Source organism: Jaculus jaculus, chromosome 7, assembly GCF_020740685.1.
Source record: "Jaculus jaculus isolate mJacJac1 chromosome 7, mJacJac1.mat.Y.cur, whole genome shotgun sequence".
NCBI lineage: Eukaryota > Metazoa > Chordata > Mammalia > Rodentia > Dipodidae > Jaculus > Jaculus jaculus.
This window is the reverse complement of record NC_059108.1, coordinates 110,516,517-110,523,344: the sequence shown is the minus strand read 5'-3', so window position 1 is coordinate 110,523,344 and position 6,828 is coordinate 110,516,517.

The following is a 6,828-nucleotide window of genomic DNA, read 5'->3' as shown; positions in this document are numbered from 1 at the left end:
GGTCCCTCATTAAAAATTTAAAAAAAATAATAATGGTTTTTAAAAATTGGTAAATTACTTATAAATCTCCCTGAATTCTACAGTATCTGTCTTGCAAGCACACAGAAAATATATGTGAGTAAAAATCTGGGAAGGCAAACACAGCCAAAGTTAACTGAGTATTCAAATTGTTATAATGTACACCTTCTCTAATCCTACTTGTAGGCAGGGAATTTGAGTTTAAATTCATCTGCTTTCCCAATCAGTGTAAGAAATCTTCCCTCTTTAAACACAAAGGCAGAAATACTTCTCCATGGTGTGTCATGTGTGCTATGGTTATTATGATTCTGTGATGCCCTTTAAATTTTTTTGGCTGATTCCAGATCCATAAGAGAACAAGCCAAAATGAATATTTTAGCAAAAAAGAAAAGGAGGAAATTGCTAAATTTTTACTGATCTTTTTTCTGGGTTTAGATGCTTGCAGTTTGCATGAATCATGGAGATGAATGAGTAAAATAATATAATAAGCAATTTTAACTGAATTTAGAAAGAAAAACCCATAGGTCCTCAACACGTGGGTGAGTTGGAAGCTTGTCCCAACTTTCCAGCTCTCTGGGGCCTTAAGAACGTGTGCTTCTTGGGCTTTCCAGGTGCCATAACTTCCTCCCAGACATATTTCCCCATTCCACTTCAGTGCCAGGGCCCAGGCTGCCCTTCTCCCCACCCTCCTGTGGCTGAAGAGTCCAGAGTCTGTGTGGATGAAGGTAGCCCCCAGCCCAGGCATCCACCTTCAAATCCTCAGGACTCAAGAAGTCCTGCGCTCTATCAGTTGGAATCTCAACCCTCCATCCCACTGCAATGCCAGTGAGGTAAGTGGGAAGGATGTAGACACATGGGGAACTCTTTTGTTTCTCGGTTGGCTTGGGAGTTGTGGGGGATCCAGATGTTTCTCCCGACCTGAGAGATCATCTGAGAGAAGCCAGTAAATAGGGTCTGCCAGCAAACTTAAAGCTTGTTTGTTGTTTTGTTTTGACTTTCAGAATTTTTAAAATTTTATTCCTATTTATTTATTTATTTGAGAGAGAGAGGAATACAGAGGGTCAATGGGCACTCCAGGACCTCTAGCCAATGCAAAAGGAACTCCAGACATATGTGCCACCATGTGCATCTGGCTTACTTGGGAACTGGAGAATCAAACCTGGGTTCTTAGGCTTAGCAGGCAAGCACCTTCACTACTAAGCCATCTCTCCAGCTCTGATTTTCAAAATTCTTTCATTTGCTCCTGTTCTCTTTCCTAAATCATGTCACTCTCAAATCGCTGTGTTCCCAAGGGACCATTTAGGCTGTGGAAACTTGCAAGGGCCAGTCTATGGAGGAGCGCCTGCGCAGCGGTTGCTTACAAGATGGTGGTTCCCACCAAAAAGGTCATGACTAGCAAATACAAGTAGTTGGTTGAAATTTGGGCCAAATCACTCCCATTTGATAAAACTATCAGCGCCACCTCTAAAACAACATTGTTCTGAAGGCAAATACAGTGAATGATGCACAAATAGTACAAAACAGTGTTAAAAATTCTAGGGGAAACCCAGTCCTCCAAGATGCCTCCATGGTATTAATCTACTTCATTCATTTTGCTGTAATGCAATACTCCATACTGGGCAATTTATAAATGATGTAAACATACTCCTCACAGTTAATGAAGGTGGGAAAATTTAGGTCTCAAGGCATAGGCAAGTTCAGGTCTGCTGAGGGACCCACCACTATGTTTCCAAGATGGCACTTTGTCACTATATCCCCTAGAGGGGACAAATGATGTGTTCTCAAATGATGGAAAATGGAAGAGCTCCTCTCATTTTCAAGCCCTTTTCAAAAATATATATTTTTTGATTAATCAATTTATTTGAGAAAGAGAAAGAGGCAGGTTGAGAGAAAGAGAGAGAGTGGGCATGCCAGGGCCTCTAGCCACTGTAAACAAACTCTGGGTGCATGTGCCACCTTGTGCATCTGGCTTACATGGGTGCTGGGGTACCAAACATGGGTCGTTAGTCTTCCCAGGCAAGCGCCTTAGAGGCAAAGTCATCACTCCAACCCGAGGCCTTTCAAATTTTTATTTGTTTATTTTCAAGGACAGAGAGAAAGAATGGGTATGCTGGGTATGCCGTGGCCTCAAGTCACTGAAGATGAACTCCAGATGTATATGCCACCTTGTGTATCTGGCTTTACATGGGCACTGGGGAATCAAACCCCGATCGTTACACTTTGCAGGCAAGCACCTTAACCTCTGAGCCATCTCTTCAGCCCCTCAGACCCCATTTTTTTTCCCTTTTTTCTTTTTTGTTTTTTTGAGGTAGAGTCTCACTCTAGCTCAGGCTGACCTGGAATTCACTATGGAGTCTCAGGGTATTCTCGAACTCATGGTGATCCTCCTACCTCTGCCTCCCAAGTGCTGGGATTAAAGGCGTGTGCCACCACGCCTGCCTTCAAGTCCTTTTTAAAAGAGGATTAATCCGAGCCCTGAAGGGAAAATTTCCAAAATTAATCTCCCAAAGTCCATACTTCCTAATGTTGTTGCATTAGGGTTCAGTTTTGACCTGGATTTGGGATGGGAAACGATCTCTCAAACCATAACAATCACCGCAGTTTCCTCCAGGAGACTCATGAAGCAGATCACGTACCTCGTGCGTGGCAATTTGGATGTGGAGTGGTCCCACAGCCTCCGGTGTTTTCATTAAGATTCCTCCTTCATTCTCAGCTGGTGGAGCTTGCTGGAGGAGGTGGGTCACTGGGAGTAGACTGAGGCTTGTTAGTCTAGCTCCGTCGGGCATTGATAGCTATCTGACTTCTGCTTCCTCCAAGCCGATATGACAAGACGTGATGCCCTGCAGTCTACTTTTGCCACCGTGATGAAACTTCTTCCCAAAACATCTGGTAGGAATTGTGTCCTGGCAACAAGGTAATGCTACACCATGTACTGAGGAAAACTATATCTGAAATGAATCCTTTAGTGGTGAACGCAGCATTTTACAAACTTTTTTTTTTAGCTACTGAGCCATTATTTTGTGTCATCTATTAATATCTCAGAAAACACTTTGGGAAGTGTATTGAGAAAAAAACAGGAGGCAGTAAAGAAGTATAGAAGAGAGACATTTTGAAAAGCACATTTTTCTTCAGCACAAGACTCATATAATACCATATTTTAAAAAAAAATTAGGGCTGGAGAGATGGCTCAGCAGGTAGAGGTGTTTGCTTTCACAAACTGATGGCCCAGGTTCAAACCTCCAGTAGCCACATAAAGCCAAATGCACAGGGTAGTGCATACATCTGAAGTTTGTTAATAGTGGAAAGAGGCCCTGATAAACCCATTTCCCCATTCTATTTCTCTTTCTTTCTTTCTTTCTGTCTTTCTTTCTGTCTTTCTTTCTTTCTTTCTTTCTTTCTTTCTTTCTTTCTTTCCCTCTCTCTCTCTCTCTCTTCCCCCTTGCAAATAACTAAAACATTTTAAATTTTTTATTTTATCTTATTTGCAAGATATAGATATAGAATATGTGTGCCAGGGTCTCTTGCCACTACAAATGAACTCCAGATGCATGTTGCACTTTGTGCATCTTGTTTTACCCTAGGCCAGCCGTGGTACATGTAAGCACCTTTAACCACTGGGCCATCTCCACAGCTCATAAATACCATCTTCATGGCAACTAGAGGCAAGCATTCTGCTAGGACCAAGGTTTGGAGTGTGTGCTTTCCTTGGGCTGGCAGCACCACACCCACCCCAACAGCCTTTCCAACAGAGCTAGCCGGGCTTAGCCCTACTTGCCCCCCTTAACCAGACATCTCTGTGCAGGGAACAGCCTGGAACACTGTGCCTAGAGGTTGTACCTGGTCCATTACAAACCTGAGACACCGCTGCTGTCCTTCCCATTACGAAACACACAGAGACTAGGCGTGCCCATCCCGCAGGATTATAGCCCCTGGCCAGATTGCAACAGGTCTATTGGAACCTGGTATAAGAATAACAATTTCCAAGGTACAATGCTAGGTTAATGGCTACTCACAACCTCCCTACTCCCTAACCCCAGCACGCATATCCTGTTTTTTCTGAGGCATTTCTTTCCTTGTTGGGTATACTGTTTTGTTTGTCTTTAAGAAAACACTTTTTTGCAACCTCTGTGCATATACACAACATACCGCGATCACAGTCGCATTGTGCCACCCTCCTTTGCCCTCCCTCCCCTATCCCTTTCTGCTGAACCCCTTCTTCTTGCCAGCTAAGCCCTCTTCTATTTATTTATTTTTTCAAGGTAGTGTCTCACTCTGTAGCTCAGGCTGGCCTTGAACATACAGCAATCCTACTACCTCAGCCGCCCAGGTACTGGGATTAAAGGTGTGAGCCACCACCATGCTGGGCACTTCTTCTATTATATTTTCATGTTTAAGTATATTTTTATTGATTTTGTAAGCTCAGAAAGAGAGAATGGGCATGCCAGGGCTTTCTGCCACTGCAAACATACTCTAGACACATGCACCACTTTGTACATCTGCCTTTACCTGGATACTAGAGAATTGAACCCTGGTTCTCAGGTTTTGCAAGCAAGCACCTTTAATCACTGAACCACTTCTGCAGTCTCCCTCTTATATTTTGATGTTTCTTTGTCTTTCTTTCTTTTTTTGCCCTCCTATTTTGCAAATGTGTAGGTAGCATGAGCCACTGTGAGCTCATGAATGCCATGGCCATGTTGTGTCTGGAAAACAGTATTCCAAAGCACTCCTCCCCTTCCTTTGGCTCTTACATTCTTTTGGATTAATTTATTTACTTTTTTTTATTTATGAGAGAGGTGGAGAGGAAGAAGGGGCACACCAGGGCCGTGAGCCACTGCAAACTAACTCCAGCTGCATGCACCACCATGTGCATCTGGCTTACATGGGTACTGGGGAATCAAACCTGGGTCCTTGGGCTTGACAGGCAGGTGCCTTAACCTCTAAGCCATCTCTCTGGCCCCGGCTCTTACACTCCACTCTGTCTCTGTCTCTGTCTCTCTGGGGACAGCTGCTCTTGAGCACAGCACTTGGAACTTGGTTGACTTAGCTTGTCACAGCTGCACCTGGAGTTCCAGTTCACAGCCTATGGTAAGTTTGGCTATGTGGTCCAATTGCCATCAACCATAGATTCCTTCCTGGATAAAATGGGTTGTTTGTGGGTGGTTGTGAGCTGTTTGCCTCTTCAGGATCAGTACCTTGGCAGAGCCAAGGGGCTTGTCCCAGAAGTCACAGCGAGGAGCAGAGGTCAGGGATGAAAGACACAAGACATGCAGTGTGTGTCTGCTAGTTACAGTTCTCTCTCTATATTTTTTTTCTGTGTATCTCTCTCTCTCTCTCTCTTTGTGTGTGTGTGTGTGCGCGCGCGCGCGCGTGTGTGTGTGTGTATCTCCTTCTCTCTCCCTCTCTCTTACTTACAGGATGAATTGGCCTTTCTGTTATTGCTATCATTTGTTCTGGGGGCTTTGCCCTGTACGAGAACATCTGTCACAACAGCGTCACACCCCGGGGTTTCCTGGAAACACTTCAGTGCGGACTTGGAACCCTGCTTAGAACGAGCCCGGCCCTGGAATGTTGTGAGCTGTAACCTCTGCCCACGTCACACTGGCTCCCTTGTTTCCTTTGCAAAACGTCACCGCCATCCATCCCGCTGTTGTTCAACGAGAAGGGTTGGCAGCGAGCCCAGAGCAGCCCCAGGCCCCTGTCTTGCCAGGAGAAGAGGGTATGCGGGCCTGGGCCACCGCCTTCCCACCACACCATTACTTGGTGCCCATCCCACTGCCCTGCCTGGTGAGAAGGGGATGCGGGCCTGGTCCACCTCACCTCTCCATGGCACCCACTCTCCTGCCCTGCCTGGCTCCCTGTGGGGAGGAGAGGTCTGAGTGCAGAGCAAAGAGCAGTCTGGGTGGGCAGACTTATAGCCCTGGGATTGCAACACATGAGTCTCTTGTAGCTCTCCGCATGGCACTAATGGAGTGCCCCCCAAAGGTCCATGCGCAGTGCCCCCAATGTCCATGGGTACCCATCAAGGCCCATCAAGGCCCATGAGTGCCCCCCAAGATCCAAGAGTACCCCCAAATATCCATGAGTCTCCCCCAAGGTGTCATGAGTGCCCCCAAGGTCCATGCCTGAAATGCTTGGTCTCTGCGGTGGTGCTATGCAAGTGAAACGTTTGAGAGGCAGGGCCCAGCAGGAAGTCATGGGGCAAGCTTCCTCACCTCTCCTTACTCTCTCCCTCTTTTTACTTCCTAGATATGAGGAAAGTGGTTCTGCTCCAACCCACACCCCTGCCAATGATGTGCACCCCACCATAACTTTCAGCCAAGGCCAGTCCATCTTGGACTGCAGCCTCCACAACTGTGAGCCAAAATTACCTTTTTCTCCTTGTAAGTTAATTAGCTTACATATTTGATGATAATTAGAGAGTGCTGACAAAACAGAGGAGACTAGCCAATGAAGAAGCATGAATGAGAAGCTTGATACTACAGAAGGCTGGGGACCAGTTCCCTGGGTCATGGACATCGTACAGCGCATCCCTCAGAATGGATTTCTATGAGGCGAGGAAGCTACAAGATTGACTGGCTGAGCAGGAAGCCTTCCCGTCCTTCAAGTTGGTCTGCAGAAAAAGGGGCCAGAGACCCGTTCCCAAGCAAAGAGTACAGGAAGCCATCAGGCCTGCTGGAGATGTCTGTGGGTAATCTCCAGGGACCCTAAAACCCCTGCCATATGTAATGACGAGTGATAAGCTTCTTCTAACCATGCCCCATGGGGAGATGCGCTTGTGTATATCTATTTTGGGTTTTTCTTAAGGTCCTA